Genomic DNA, 16615 nt, shown 5'->3' with positions numbered 1-16615 from the left:
TCTACAAATAATGTACCTTTTTATAGGAATCAGCTTTCAATCTATGAATACACCCATCAGTATGCATCAGCAGTGCACTTCAAAAAGGACTTGGTATAGATTGTTCTTATAATACACATGTTTTATGTTGTTCTGTCCGTGAGCTGTTCTTGTCTATTAATGTTCCGTCTTATGTCATGTTTTTTTGTGGACCCCAGGAAGAGTAGCTGCTGCTTTCACAACAGCTACTGGGGATCCTAATAACATGCCAAAAAACAAACAAAATATGAGCAATTAGTCTCTATTGTTTTGCTTCAACAGCATATGCAACTTCTTCGCCTTTCACTCGTCCATAAAAACATTAATGAAGGTGAGAGAGGATTAATTTCCTCGAAGTAAGTTCCCTCTGAGAATACTTCCTTGTTCTTCAAGGCTCAGCAGTATTACAATATCATTTCAGTTTATATGTATTCATATTTTCTTTAGCCGCTCGTATGAAGTGCCTTCAAGTGGAATTTGAGCCGACTGTTTCTAGGCCATTTCCCTTCAGACTCCACCACACCTGAAATTACACCTCTGAGTCTTCATCCTGTTACAGAAGGTATACTAAGGATATTCAAACCCCATACAATAGTGTAAGGGTAGATTATGGTCAAATGACATTTTTCCAACAAAACCCCTTCAAGGTCAAATCATGGTTGAAAGAGTGAATCATAAATTCTACTCTCATTCATGGCCCTATTTTTATATTCTTATTTTACCCTTATTTTAACAGGTAAGTTGACTGAGAACATATTATCATTTACAGCAATGCCCTGGGGAGTGGTTACAACGAGAGGAGGGTGGATGAATGAACTAATTGGAAGCTGGGGATGGTTAGGTAGCCATGCTGGTAGGAGGGCCAGATTAGGAATTTTGAGAGCACCCGGGTTACCCCCTCTACTCTTACGATAAGTGCCATGGAATCTTTTAGTGAACACAGAGAGTCAGGACACCCGTTTAACGTCCCATCTGAAAGACGGCAGGGCAATGTCCCCAATCACTGCCCTGGGGCATTGGGATAGTTTTTTTAGTCCAGAGGAAAGATTGCTTCAATGTACCCATGGACCTAGATGTTCCAAGATGGCGCAGCAGTCGGACATGTGTTTGTCTTGTCCCGTCTTGTCCCATGTAAATAGTCGCTTTCCTTGTTTTTTCGTATATATTTTGTACATATTTTAATCTCATATGACCACGCACATAGATATCCAACATAAAACTCTCCTTTAGTGGCCTCCAATTGCTCTTAAAAACTAAATGCATGCTCTTCAACCGATCACTGCCCGCACCTGCCTGTCCGTCCAGCATCACTACTCTGGACGGGTCTGACTTAGAATATATGGACAATTACAAATACCTAGGTGTCTGGTTAGTATGTGAACTCTCCTTTCAGCCTCACATTAAGCATCTCCAATCCAAAATTAAATCTAGAATCGGCTTCCTATTTCGCAACAAAGCATCCTTCGCTCATGCTGCCAAACATACCCTCGTAAAATTGACTGTCCTACCAATCCTTGACTTTGGCAATGTCATTTACAAAATAGCCTCCATTACTCTACTCAGCAAATTGGATGCAGTCTATCACAGTGCCATCCGTTTTGTCACCAAAGCCCCGTATACTACCCACCACTGCGACCTGTATGCTCTTGTTGGCTGGCACTCACTTCATATTCGTTCCAAAACCCACTGGCTCCAGGTCATCTACAAGTCTTTGCTAGGTAAAGCCCCACCTTATCTAAGCTCACTGGTCACCATAGCAGCACCCACCCATAGCACACTCTCCAGCAGGTATATTTCACTGGTCAGACTTATATCTTCCTCTCTAACTTTAAGCATCAGCTGTCAGAGCAGCTTACCGATCACTGTACACAGCCCATTTGTAAATAGCACACCCAACTACCTCATCCCCATATTGATTTGAGTTTTTTTGCTCTTTTGCACACCATTATCACTACTTGCACATCATCATCTGCAAATCTATCACTCCAGTGTTAATTATTTCACCTCTATGGCCTATTTATTGCCTTACCTCGCACACGCTGTTCATTGATTTTTCTATTGTGTTATTCAGTGTACGTTTGTTTATCCCATGTGTAACTCTGTGTTGTTTTTGTCGCACTGCTTTGCTTTGTCTTGGCCAGCTCGCAGTTGAATATGAGAACTTGCTCTCAACTGGCCTACCTGGTTAAATAAAGGTGAAATAAAATAAATAAAATAAAAATGTACCCCCTTGAGCTAGATGTGAGGCAATGTACCCCCTGGAGCTAGATATGAGGCAATGTACCCCCTGGAGCTAGATGTGAGGCAATGTACCCCCTGGAGCTAGATATGAGGCAATGTACCCCTGGAGCTAGATGTGAGGCAATGTACCCCCTGGAGCTAGATATGAGGCAATGTACCCCTGGAGCTAGATGTGAGGCAATGTAGCCCTGGAACTAGATGTGAGGCAATGTACCCCCTGGAGCTAGATGTGAGGCAATGTAGCCCTGGAACTAGATGTGAGGCAATGTAGCCCTGGAACTAGATGTGAGGCAATGTAGCCCTGGAACTAGATGTGAGGCAATGTACCCCCTGGAGCTAGATATGAGGCAATGTAGCCCTGGAACTAGATGTGAGGCAATGTACCCCCTGGAGCTAGATATGAGGCAATGTAGCCCTGGAACTAGATGTGAGGCAATGTAGCCCTGGAACTAGATGTGAGGCAATGTAGCCCTGGAACTAGATGTGAGGCAATGTAGCCCTGGAACTAGATGTGAGGCAATGTAGCCCTGGAACTAGATGTGAGGCAATGTACCCCCTGGAGCTAGATATGAGGCAATGTAGCCCTGGAACTAGATGTGAGGCAATGTACCCCCTGGAGCTAGATATGAGGCAATGTAGCCCTGGAACTAGATATGAGGCAATGTAGCCCTGGAGCTAGATATGAGGCAATGTAGCCCTGGAGCTAGATATGAGGCAATGTAGCCCTGGAGCTAGATATGAGGCAATGTAGCCCTGGAGCTAGATATGAGGCAATGTAGCCCTGGAGCTAGATATGAGGCAATGTAGCCCTGGAACTAGATATGAGGCAATGTAGCCCTGGAGCTAGATGTGAGGCAATGTACCCCCTGGAGCTAGATATGAGGCAATGTAGCCCTGGAACTAGATATGAGGCAATGTAGCCCTGGAACTAGATATGAGGCAATGTAGCCCTGGAACTAGATATGAGGCAATGTAGCCCTGGAACTAGATATGAGGCAATGTAGCCCTGGAGCTAGATATGAGGCAATGTACCCCCTGGAGATAGATATGAGGCAATGTACCCCCTGGAGCTAGATATGAGGCAATGTAGCCCTGGAACTAGATATGAGGCAATGTAGCCCTGGAGCTAGATATGAGGCAATGTAGCCCTGGAGCTAGATATGAGGCAATGTAGCCCTGGAGCTAGATATGAGGCAATGTAGCCCTGGAGCTAGATATGAGGCAATGTAGCCCTGGAGCTAGATATGAGGCAATGTAGCCCTGGAACTAGATATGAGGCAATGTAGCCCTGGAGCTAGATATGAGGCAATGTAGCCCTGGAACTAGATATGAGGCAATGTAGCCCTGGAACTAGATATGAGGCAATGTAGCCCTGGAGCTAGATATGAGGCAATGTAGCCCTGGAGCTAGATATGAGGCAATGTAGCCCTGGAGCTAGATATGAGGCAATGTAGCCCTGGAACTAGATATGAGGCAATGTAGCCCTGGAGCTAGATGTGAGGCAATGTACCCCCTGGAGCTAGATATGAGGCAATGTAGCCCTGGAACTAGATATGAGGCAATGTAGCCCTGGAGCTAGATATGAGGCAATGTAGCCCTGGAGCTAGATATGAGGCAATGTAGCCCTGGAACTAGATATGAGGCAATGTAGCCCTGGAACTAGATGTGAGGCAATGTACCCCCTGGAGCTAGATATGAGGCAATGTAGCCCTGGAGCTAGATGTGAGGCAATGTACGCCCTGGAACTAGATATGAGGCAATGTAGCCCTGGAGCTAGATGTGAGGCAATGTAGCCCTGGAACTAGATATGAGGCAATGTAGCCCTGGAACTAGATATGAGGCAATGTAGCCCTGGAACTAGATATGAGGCAATGTAGCCCTGGAACTAGATGTGAGGCAAATACTGCCCTCCATATATAGCATGTACATCTATAATATAATATTATATTTAACACATTTTATCCTAGACATTTTAATATGGCATGGTGTGTCCAGAATTGAACTAATAGCAAACTCAATCTGAGAGATGGCAACGAATAAATCTGATATGCTAAACAATAATCCTTGCCTGCATCTACAGTTTTGTTGTTGGCATCTTTTCATGTGATTCACTCAGAAAGCACATTAAGATCTTTTGCCTTTTAGAAACCCTTTGGAGTACATTACACAATGCCACTGAGAGGCCACAGCTGAGAGGCAGTGCTTTCGAATATAATTACAGTTGACACGGTACATGTGTCTTGTGTGTGTTGCCGGTTCTCATTAACGGAACATGTGAGCCACTGAGCCGGCAGAGGGGAACAGAAAGGGAGCATGTGAAGCCACTTGGAGGCCCTGTCAGCCATAGCCAGTGAAGTGTCCTTGATTTTATATAGAGCCCTTCAGGACCTGAGTGTCACAGAGCGCTGCACACACTGCCTGGTGGTTTGGAGGTGGTTGGGAAAGCAATGGTGAAGAAAAGAGCAAGCACAAGGTATAAATGACCTAATGAGCTTTGTTTATTAGGATCTGAATTACAAGGATACACACTAAAGTTGCTACAGTATGGCTGGAACCTGTCTATAAAGAAAGACATACCTTGCGTTAGAGTGGCTACTGTACACTCATACCAGTTGTCCAGCTGATTGAAAGGAACATGTAAATAATGTCCAGCTGATTGAAAGGAACATGTAAATGATGTCCAGCTGATTGAAAGGAACATGTAAATGATGTCCAGCAGATTGAAAGGAACATGTAAATGATGTCCAGCTGATTGAAAGGAACATGTGATTGAAAGGAACATGTAAAGGATTTCAAGCTGTGCAAAGCAATTAGATTATCTATATTACAGATGTAGGATCTTCATTTGATCATTATGTTGTTGCTGAGAGTTTTCCTGCACAGTAGGCAATACAAACTTGAAGTGTATTCAAGGTTTAAAAAAGTTTCTAAAGTTTCTAATTTCGACTTTAAAATGTCAGACGTGATTTTCCGTTACAAATGTTTTTATCAACCCCTACAAAAAGCATCAATGAATTATAATCCACATCATAATTCACATGTCCTGTTGCTGCAAGATCCTACAACTGTAGCAAACTGGCTCAAATTAAGATCCTACATCTGTAGCCGCAACTGCTTTAGATAAAGACATCCATTCAGTGTTTGGGACAATAAGCAATTCTCATTGGCCTTTCATACAATCTCAACAATATTTATTGTGAAATGTAGTATTTGATCGAACATTTGACAATGATGCATTGGATTTTCAGCACTTTCGTCACTCCTTAGGTTTGTTTGTTACATGGAATGTCAACGGTCACTGTGTAGTTTGTCATCTGTTGGTGCACCATGCAAAACATTTTCCGTCACTCAGTGAGGGATACACAGAAACAAAACGACTTGGTGATATCTCTTCAGGACAGGCAGGAACTCCGTTGTCCTCTTTCAACATGTTTACGTCTTGTCATATTGAGCCGTTGGATGCGTTCATCAATTGTCAAGTGTTCTTCCAAGACTTCAGTGTATTTCAATACAGTTTAATAATGTTGTCTGCACAATAATCCAGAAATGATATTCAACAACACATCTAAAGGACACTGCCTCATGCCACCCCCTGACAAAAGTACACATTCAAAAAATCTATTGGCATAATATGCACTTTTGGTGAGAGAAAATAGCTTCCCAGTGAATATAGGAGGACAGGCGAATGGCAGCGTACTGTGGTAGTTCTAACTTTGTTTTACTCACTGCTACCATAACAACATCACCATCATCATATTGTAGGTATCACATAATGTAAATGAAAAAGCGACCTTCCTACAATGTTAAACTCCGGGTCTTTAGAACTTTGATGGGAAACCACTCGTGGTGATTTGAAATATACTCGTCATGGAAAACGTGATAAAAGATGCTGTTCTAGTGACATCAAATGGACGTGATTTGCCATGGCGTACAGTCCGTGTAACCTCCATAAACTATGTAGCTCTGGTTCTACAAATCAAGAATACTTGTCACAATAACTTGACCGCTGGAGTGGAGAGTATCCATCGTTCTCATGCGGGTAAGGAATGCAAGCTTCTGGGCAGAGATAAAATATGAATAAAGGGATGCATCTCATCCCCCAGGGGTGACTCCTGGTACTCATTTGCGATTAAAGTGAATGTGTCTCTAGTTCACTGCTGACATTTATTCCAAAGAATAGAAATGCCCTCTTCCTCCCTCAAATCCAGTATTTCACTATGCATCTCTCTCTCTCTTATTAGGTTGTTTTCCATAGTGCTTTGGTTTAGTGAAAGATTTCAGATTACATTTCTGTTGTGTTTTTGCCAACCTTTTCCCAGTCAGTTTATTGAGGTCATAGTGCAATGCTTATGAGACAGTGCACCTGAAAAACAAAAATGTGTTGTCCATTCGGTAAAATATAAGTATTATATTGAAATGAGTTCACAGAGGAACGAGAGATAAGATGGACTCGCACACAGTTTCATTGCTAGAAGTCACAAGTGCTGACAGGGGAAACATTACAACCAATTCACTGACAGAAATATGCAAAGCAGGTCATTAGGCTGGCAGGTTTGGATGGTGCCAATCTCAGTTGGGATTTGAACAAATTCCTTTCAGCCACAATGTCCCTGCACCCAGATGCTCTTGACAATTAAGATGCAGGATGGTCTTGTAATTGAGAAGGGTTGGTTTTAAACTTCCATGTTATTTATCTTCATTCCAGGTAGCAAATGTGGCAGCAGTGCCTTTAGGACAAAGCACTGAACCTTATATTCTGCAGGACCTATTCAGTTTAGTAACTGCATACTTGTAATCTGTGTTGGCCCTATTAATTTATAGTACATGAATAAATACAAAGACAACAAATACAATATGTAAAAAAATATGAGTAATTCCATCTGAAATCAATGAAAAACTTTTTGTTACACTCTCCATAAAATCCATTGTAATCAGAAGGGGTTAGGCCAAAGTATGTATAATGTGGGATGACAGTCTCGTGGTTGGTCTACAACATCAAGGACAGCCTCAAAGAGATTAAAACATTTCACTAAAATCACCCCTTCACAGCCCGTCAGTATTCACAGGGCAGTGTGGAAAAAGCCAGGTTTGGCTTAACAAGGGGATCCAACGGATACATGATTGAATAGCAGGGCAGTTATTGTCCTAGAACTCTTAATGGGGTAGTAATAGGACTGGGTGCCAAGGCTGATTTTACAAGAATTGTCCTGAAACAAACTTCTTATCTCCCTGCCTTAAGACGTATCGGTTGTGTCCCAAATGGAGCCCAATTGCCATATAGAGGTGCACTACATAGGGTGCCATGTGGAATGCAACCATTGAGAATCCATCTCAGCGTCACTACTCTATCTCATCATGTCTCATTAACAACTCAGGCAGGCCTTCTGCATAATCACCTTCCTCTGAGCTTGCCCCCTCTCGCCTGTGTGGAGGGACTCATAAAGACAGAGGCCAACGTGTATTACTAAGGTCACACTGTTTTGCAGAGGGCAGAATATAATTGTGGTAGGGTTTTGGATTATTGCAATATTCTTGGTTACTGGGTGGTCATCTTTGAGATGGTCACGAACTGCAGTATTCAATACTAATGGGATACGTATTGCTGCAGGGTGAATAACACAATAAATAAGTCTGCATAACCATTTTGTTTTGATCCGTGTTCTTTATGTATTGATCCACTCTACTTACCAGATCACGAGTCTCTCTCTCTCTCTCTCTCTCTCTCTCTCTCTCTCTCTCTCTCTCTCTCTCTCTCTCTCTCTCTCTCTCTGTGTCTATGTAACTCAGCATCTCTCTCTCTCTCTCTCTGTGTCTAAGTAACTCAGCACCTCTCTCTCTCTCTGTATCTATGTAACTCAGCATCTCTCTCTCTCTGTGTCTATGTAACTCAGCATCTCTCTCTCTCTGTGTCTATGTAACTCAGCATCTCTCTCTCTCTGTGTCTATGTAACTCAGCATCTCTCTCTCTCTCTGTATCTATGTAACTCAGCATCTCTCTCTCTGTGTCTATGTAACTCAGCATCTCTCTCTCTGTGTGTCTATGTAACTCAGCATCTCTCTCTCTCTCTGTGTCTATGTAACTCAGCACCTCTCTCTCTCTCTGTGTGTCTATGTAACTCAGCATCTCTCTCTCTCTGTGTCTATGTAACTCAGCATCTCTCTCTGTCTGTGTCTATGTAACTCAGCATCTCTCTCTCTCTCTCTCTCTCTGTGTCTATGTAACTCAGCATCTCTCTCTCTCTCTCGCTCTCTGTGTCTAAGTAACTCAGCACCTCTCTCTCTCTGTGTCTATGTAACTCAGCATCTCTCTCTCTCTCTCTGTGTGTCTATGTAACTCAGCATCTCTCTCTCTCTCTGTGTCTATGTAACTCAGCATCTCTCTCTCTCTCTCTCTCTCTCTCTCTCTCTCTCTCTCTCTCTCTCTCTCTCTCTCTCTCTCTCTGTGTCTAAGTAACTCAGCACATTTCTCTCTCTCTCTGTGTCTATGTAACTCAGCATCTCTCTCTCTCTCTCTCTCTCGCTCTCTGTGTCTAAGTAACTCAGCACCTCTCTCTCTCTCTGTGTCTATGTAACTCAGCATCTCTCTCTCTCTCTCTCTCTGTGTCTATGTAACTCAGCATCTCTCTCTCTCTCTCTCTGTGTCTATGTAACTCAACTCTCTCTCTCTCTCTCTCTCTCTCTCTCTCTGTGTCTATGTAACTCAGCATCTCTCTCTCTCTCTCTCTCTCGCTCTCTGTGTCTAAGTAACTCAGCACCTCTCTCTCTCTCTGTGTCTAAGTAACTCAGCACCTCTCTCTCTCTCTCTGTGTCTATGTAACTCAGCATCTCTCTCTCTCTCTCTCTCGCGCTCTCTGTGTCTAAGTAACTCAGCACCTCTCTCTCTCTCTCTCTCTCTCTCTCTCTCTCTCTGTGTCTAAGTAACTCAGCACCTCTCTCTCTCTCTGTATCTATGTAACTCAGCTTTTCTCTCTCTGTGTCTAAGTAACTCAGCACCTCTCTCTCTCTGTGTCTATGTAACTCTCTCTCTCTCTCTCTCTGTGTCTATGTAACTCAGCATCTCTCTCTCTCTCTCGCTCTCTGTCTCTCTGTCTCTCTCTCTCTCTCTCTCTCTCGCTCTCTGTGTCTAAGTAACTCAGCACCTCTCTCTCTCTGTGTCTATGTAACTCAGCATCTCTCTCTCTCTCTCTCTGTGTGTCTATGTAACTCAGCATCTCTCTCTCTCTCTCTCTCTCTCTCTCTATGTCTCTCTCTCTCTCTCTGTGTCTAGCATCTCTCTCTCTCTCTCTCTCTCTCTGTCTAACTCAGCATCTCTCTCTCTCCTCTCTCTTTCTCTCTGTGTCTATGTAACTCAGCATCTCTCTCTCTCTCTCTCTCTTGCTCTCTGTGTCTAAGTAACTCAGCACCTCTCTCTCTCTCTGTGTCTATGTAACTCAGCATCTCTCTCTCTCTCTGTGTCTATGTAACTCAGCATCTCTCTCTGTGTGTGTCTATGTAACTCAGCATCTCTCTCTCTCTGTGTGTCTATGTAACTCAGCATCTCTCTCTCTCTCTCTCTCTCTCTCTCTCTCTCTCTCTCTCTCTCTCTCTCTCTCTCTCTCTCTCTCTCTCTCTCTCTCTCTGTGTCTAAGTAACTCAGCACCTCTCTCTCTCTCTGTGTCTATGTAACTCAGCATCTCTCTCTTTCTCTGTGTCTATGTAACTCAGTATCTCTCTCTCTCTGTGTCTATGTAACTCAGCATCTCTCTCTCTCTCTCTCTCTCTCTCTGTCTATGTAACTCAGCATCTCTCTCTCTCTGTGTCTATGTAACTCAGCATCTCTCTCTCTCTCTCTCTCTGTGTCTATGTAGCTCAGCACCTCTCTCTCTCTCTGTGTCTATGTAACTCAGCATCTCTCTCTCTCTCTGTGTCTATGTAACTCAGCATCTCTCTGTGTCTATGTAACTCAGCATCTCTCTCTCTGTGTCTATGTAACTCAGCATCTCTCTCTCTCTGTGTCTATGTAACTCTGCATCTCTCTCTGTCTCTCTTTCTCTCTCTCTCTCTCTCTCTCTCTCTCTCTCTCTCTCTCTCTCTCTCTCTCTCTCTCTCTCTCTCTCTCTCTCTCTGTCTCTGTCTATGTAACTCTGCATCTCTCTCTCTCTAACTGTGTCTATGAAACTCTGCATCTCTCTCTCAATTCAATTCAAGGGGCTTTATTGGCATGGGAAACATGTGTTAACATTGCCAATGCAAGTGAGGTAGATAATATACAAAAGTGAAATAAACAATAAAAGTTAACAGTAAACATTACACATACAGAAATTTCAAAACAATAAAGACATTACAAATGTCATATTATATATATATATATACAGTGTTGTAACAATGTACAAATGGTTAAAGAACACAAGGGAAAATAAATAAGCATAAATATGGGTTGTATTTACAATGGTGTTTGTTCTTCACTGGTTTCTCTTTTCTCGTGGCAACAGGTCACAAATCTTGCTGCTGTGATGGCACACTGTGGAATTTCCCCCACTAGATATGGGAGTTTATCAAAAATGGCTTTGTTTTCGAATTCTTTGTGGATCTGTGTAATCTGAGGGAAATATGTATCTCTAATATGGTCATACGTTGGAAAGGAGGTTTGGAAGTGCAGCTCAGTTTCCACCTCATTTTGTGGGCAGTGTGCACATAGCCTGTCTTCTCTTGAGAGCCAGGTCTGTCTACGGCGGCCTTTCTCAATAGCAAGACTATACTCACTAAGTCTGTACATAGTCAAAGATTTCCTTAAGTTTGGGTCAGTCACAGTGGACAGGTATTCTTCCACTGTGTACTCTCTGTTTAGGGCCAAATAGCATTCTAGTTTGCTCTGTTTTTTTGTTAACTCTTTCCAATGTGTCAAGTAATTTTATTTTTGTTTTCTCATGATTTGGTTGGGTCTAATTGTGCTGCTGTCCTGGGGCTCTGTGGGGTGTGTTTGTGTTTGTGAACAGAGCCCCAGGACCAGCTTGCTTAGGGGACTCTTCTCCAGGTTCATCTCTCTGTAGGTGAAGGCTTTGTTATGGAAGGTTTGGGAATCGCTTCATTTTAGGTGGTTGTAGAATTTAACAGCTCTTTTCTGGATTTTGATAATTAGTGGGTATCGGCCTAATTCTGATCTGCATGCATTATTTGGTATTCTACGTTGTACACAGAGGATATTTTTGCAGAATTCTGTATGCAAAGTCTCAATTTGGTGTTTGTCCCATTTTATGAAGTCTTGTTTGGTGAGCGGACCCCAGACCTCACAACCGTAAAGGGCAATGGGCTCTATGACTGATTCAAGTATTTTTAGCCAGATCCTAATTGGTATGTTGAAATTTATGTTCCTTTTGATGGCATAGATTGCCCTTCTTGCCTTGTCTCTCAGATCGTTCACAGCTTTGTGGAAGTTACCTGTGGCGCTGATGTTTAGGTCAAGGTATGCATAGTTTTTCGTGGGCTCTAGGGAAACAGTGTCTAGATGGAATTTGTATTTGTGGTCCTGGCAACTGGACCTTTTTTGGAACACCATTATTTTGGTCTTACTGAGATTTACTGTCAGGGCCCAGGTCTGACAGAATCTGTGCAGAATATCTAGGTGCTGCTGTAGGCCCTCCTTGGTTGGTGACAGAAGCACCAGATCTTCAGCAAACAGTAGACATTTGACTTCAGATTCTAGCAGGGTGAGGCCAGGTGCTGCAGACTTTTCTAGTGCCCGCGCCAATTCGTTGATATATATGTTGAAGATGGTGGGGCTTAAGCTGCATCCCTGTCTCACCCCACGACCCTGTGTGAAGAAATGTGTGTGTTCTTTGCCAATTTTAACCGCACACTTGTTGTTTGTGTACATGGATTTTATAATGTTGTATGTTCTTCCCCCAACAACACTTTCCATCAATTTGTATAGCAGACCTTCATGCCAAATTGAGTCGAAGGCTTTTTTGAAATCAACAAAGCATGAGAAGACTTTGCCTTTGTTTTGGTTTCTTTGGTTGTCAATTAGGGTGTGCGGGGTGAATACATAGTCTGTTGTACGGTAATTTGGCAAAAGGCCAATTTCACATTTGCTCAGTACATTGTTTTCGTTGAGGAAATGAACGAGTCTGCTGTTAATGATAATGCAGAGGATTTTCCCAAGGTTACTGTTGACGCATATTCCACGGTGGTTATTGGGGTCAAATTTGTCTCCACCTTGTAGATTGGGGTGATCAGTCCTTGGAAAGAAAACACATTGTTTTTAACATATATATTCGATAATATATCCGTCGAGGCAATTGGTTTCTCATGCTACATATGGTCCCTTACAGCCATTCTTCAATGGAAATGCCTAAAAAGACGTCACAATGCTGGAGACACCTTGGGGAAAACGTGGAAAACGTAAGCTCATTCGTAGCTCATTCACAGAAATATAAGGAGTCATTAGCATGAGGCGGTTTTAAAAAATGCGGCACTTCCTGGTTGGATTTTTATCTGGGTTTCGCCTGTAACATCAGTTCTGTGGCACTCACAGACAATATCTTTGCAGGTTTGGAAACGTCAGAGTGTTTTCTTTCCAAAGCTGTCAATTATATGCATAGTCGAGCATCTTTTCGTGACAACAAAATATTTAAAACGGGAACGTTTTTCATCCAAAATGTTTAATAGCGCCCCCCTAATGCATAACTAGTTAAAGAGTTTTAGTATAGCCAATTGGAATTTGCTGTCTGTATATTTGATCATTTCATTAAGGATACCATCAACACTACAGGCCTTTTTGGGTTGTAGGGTTTTTATTTTGTCCTGTAACTCGTTCAAGGTAATTGGAAAATCCAGTTGGTTCTGGTAGTCTTTAATAGTTGATTCTAAGATTTGTATTTGATCATGTATACGTTTTTGCTCTTTATTCTTTGTTATAGAGCCAAAAAGATTGGAGAACTGGTTTACCCATACATCTCCATTTTGGATAGATAATTCTTCATGTTGTTGTTTGTTTAGTGTTTTCAATTTTCCCAGAAGTGGTTAGAGTCTATGGATTCTTCAATTACATTGAGCTGATTTCTGACGTGCTGTTCCTTCTTTTTCCGTAATGTATTTCTATATTGTATTAGTGATTCAACATAGTGAAGGCGTAGACTCAGGATTTCCTGGTCTCTATGTTTTTGTTTGGACAGGTTTCTCAATTTCTTTCTTAGATTTTTGCATTCTTCATCAAACCATTTGCCATTGTTGTTCATTTTCTTCGGTTTTCTATTTGAGATTTTTAGATTTGATGGGGAAGCTGAGAGGTCAAATATAGTGTTAAGATTTTCTACTGCCAAGTTTACACCTTCACTATTACAGTGGAACATTTTACCCAGGAAATTGTCTAGAAGGGATTGAATTTGTTGTTGCCTAATAGTTTTTTGGTAGGTGTCACGGTCTGACCATCGTTCATATGTGTTTTCCTTGTTTTAGTGTTGGTCAGGACGTGAGCTGGGTGGGCATTCTATGTTGTGTGTCTGGTTTGTCTATTTCTATGTTTGGCCTGATATGGTTCTTAATCAGAGGCAGGTGTTAGTCATTGTCTCTGATTGGGAACCATATTTAGCTAGCCTGTTTTGTGTTGGGTTTTGTGGGTGATTGTCCTTAGGGTCTTGATGTCCTTGTTCTGTGTGTATGTGCACCAGTATTAGGCTGTTTTGGTTTTCGTTGCGTTTATTGTTTTGTAGTGTTTGTATTGATTTGTGTTTACGTTTGTTCATTAAACATGGATCGCAATCTACACGCTGCATTTTGGTCCGACTCTCCTTCACCTAAAGAGAACCGTTACAGAATCACCCACCACAAACGGACCAAGCAGCGTGTCAACAGGCAGGAGCCACAGGAGAAGCAACAAAGGCAGCAACAGCGGCGCAATGAGGATTGGACATGGGACGATATATTGGATGGCAAGGGTTGCTACACATGGGGGAAATCCTGGCGGGAAGGGATCGCTTTCCATGAGAACAGGTTGAGGCACTTACGAGAGCAGAGGCAGCCGGAGAGAGGAGCCGGCGATACGAGGGAACACGGTTGGCAAGGAAGCCCGGGAGTCAGCCCCCAAAATTTCTTGGGAGGGGGCTCACAGGGAGTATGGCTACGCCAGGTAGGAGACCTGCGCAAACTCCCTGTGCTTACCGGGGGGTTAGATAGACCGTGTTATGCAGTGGTGCGCACCGTGTCCCCAGTGCGGGTGCATAGCCCGGTGCGGTATATTCCAGCTCCTCGTATCGGCCGGGCTAGAGTGGGCATCGAGCCAGGTAAGGTTGGGCAGGCTCGGTGCTCAAGAGCTCCAGTGCGCCTGCACGGTCAGGTCTATTCAGTACCACCTCCACACCCCAGCCCTCCGGTGGCAGCTCCCCGCACCATGCTTCCTGTGCGTGTCCTCGGTCCAGTACCACCAGTACCAGCACCACGCATCAGGCCTACAGTGAGCCTCGCCTCTCCAGCGCTGTCGGAGCCTTTCTCCTCTCCTGCGCTGCCGGAGTCTCCCGCCTGTTCAGGGCAGCCAGAGCCTTCCTCCTCTACAACGCTGCCGGAGTCTCCCACCTGTTCAGCGCAGCTAGAGCCTTTCTCCTCTCCTGCGCTGCCGGAGTCTCCCGCCTGTTCAGCGCAGCCAGAGCCTTCTTCCTCTACAGCGCTGCTGGAGTCTCCTGCATGTTCAGCGCAGCCAGAGCTGCCAGCCTGCATGGAGCAGCCAGAGCTGCCAGCCTGCATGGAGCAGCCAGAGCTGTCCGTTCACATGGAGCAGCCAGAGCTGTCAGTCTGCATGGAGCAGCCAGAGCTGTCAGTCTGCATGAAGCTGCCAGTCTGCATGAAGCAGCCAGAGATGTCAGTCTGCATGAAGCAGCCAGAGCTGTCAGTCTGCATGGAGCAGCCAGAGCTGTCAGTCTGCAAGGAGATGTCAGTCTGCAAGGAGCTGTCAGTCTACATGGAGCAGCCAGAGCTGTCAGTCTGCAAGGAGCTGCCAGTCTGCAAGGAGCTGCCAGTCTGCACGGAGCTGTCAGTCTGCAAGGAGCTGCCAGTCTGCATGGAGCAGCCAGAGCTGTCAATCTGCATGAAGCAGCCAAAGCTGCCAGTCTGCATGGAGCAGCCAGAGCTGTCAGTCTGCATGAAGCAGCCAGAGATGTCAGTCTGCATGGAGCAGCCAGAGATGTCAGTCTGCAAGGAGCTGCCAGTCTGCAAGGAGCTGCCAGTCTGCAAGGAACTGCCAGTCTGCAAGGAGCTGTCAGTCTGCAAGGAGCCGCCAGAGCTGCCAGTCTGTAAGAATCCGCCAGAGCTGTCAGCCTACATGGAGCAGCCAGAGCCGCCAGTCAGCGTGGAGCAGCCAGAGCCGCCAGTCAGCATGGAGCAGCCAGATCTTTCAGTCTGCCAGGATCCGCCAGTCAGCCAGACTCTTCCAGATCTGCCAGTCAGCCAGGATCCGCCAGTCAGCCAGACTCTTCTAGATCTGCCAGTCTGCCAGACTCTTCCAGATCCGCTAGTCAACCAGACTCTTCCAGATCCGCCAGTCGGCCAGGATCTGCCAGTCGGCCAGGATCTGCCAGTCAGCCAGGATCCGCCAGTTAGCCAGGATCTGCCGGATCCGCCAGTCAGCCAGGATCCGCCAGTCAGCCAGGATCCCCCAGTCAACCAGACTCTTCCAGATCTGCCAGTCAACCAAACTCTTCCAGATCTGCCAGTCAACCACTCTTCCAGATCTGCTAGTCAACCAGACTCTTCCAGATCTGCTAGTCAACCAGACTCTTCCAGATCCGCCAGTCAACCAGACTCTTCCAGATCCGCCAGTCAGCCGGGATCTGCCAGAACTGCCAGTCGGCCAGGATCCGCCAGTCGGCCAGGGTCCACCAGTCAGACAGGATCCGCCAGTCGGCAGGATCTATCAGATCCGCCAGTCAGCCAGGATCCGCCAGTCAGCCAGGATCCGCCAGTCAGCCAGGATCTGCCAGTCAGCCAGGATCTGCCGAAACCACCAGCCAGCCAGGATCTGGTAGATCCATCAACCTGTCTGAGCTTCCTCTCACTCCTGAGCTTCCTCTCACTCTTGAGCTTCCTCTCACTCCTGAGCTTCCCCTCAGTCCCGAGCTACCCCTCAGTCCCGAGCTACCCCTCAGTCCTGAGCTACCTCAGTCCGGAGCTGCCCCTCAGTCCAGTGGGGCCCGTTGTTAGGTTTCCTAGGCCAAGGTTAGCGGCGAGGGTCGCCACTCAAGGGACGTTAAGGAGGTGGACTAAGACAACTAAGGAGTGGGGTCCACGTCAAGCGCCAGAGCCGCCACCGCGGACAGATGCCCACCCAGACCCTCCCCTAAGTCCGCAACTTGGGGGGGGTTCTGTCACGGTCTGACCATCGTTCGTA

The 16615-nt window shown here is 45.0% G+C and overlaps 1 protein-coding gene across 2 annotated transcripts in view; it reads left to right on the top strand.

The window, feature by feature from the left end:
- LOC123993494 (leucine-rich repeat and immunoglobulin-like domain-containing nogo receptor-interacting protein 2) overlaps nt 1-16615 on the top strand; it is a 346736-nt gene that overhangs the window by 180787 nt on the left and 149334 nt on the right. The window lies entirely within an intron of this gene.

This window comes from Oncorhynchus gorbuscha, linkage group LG13, assembly GCF_021184085.1.
Source record: "Oncorhynchus gorbuscha isolate QuinsamMale2020 ecotype Even-year linkage group LG13, OgorEven_v1.0, whole genome shotgun sequence".
NCBI lineage: Eukaryota > Metazoa > Chordata > Actinopteri > Salmoniformes > Salmonidae > Oncorhynchus > Oncorhynchus gorbuscha.
This window is presented reverse-complemented; position numbering and strand designations above follow the sequence as displayed.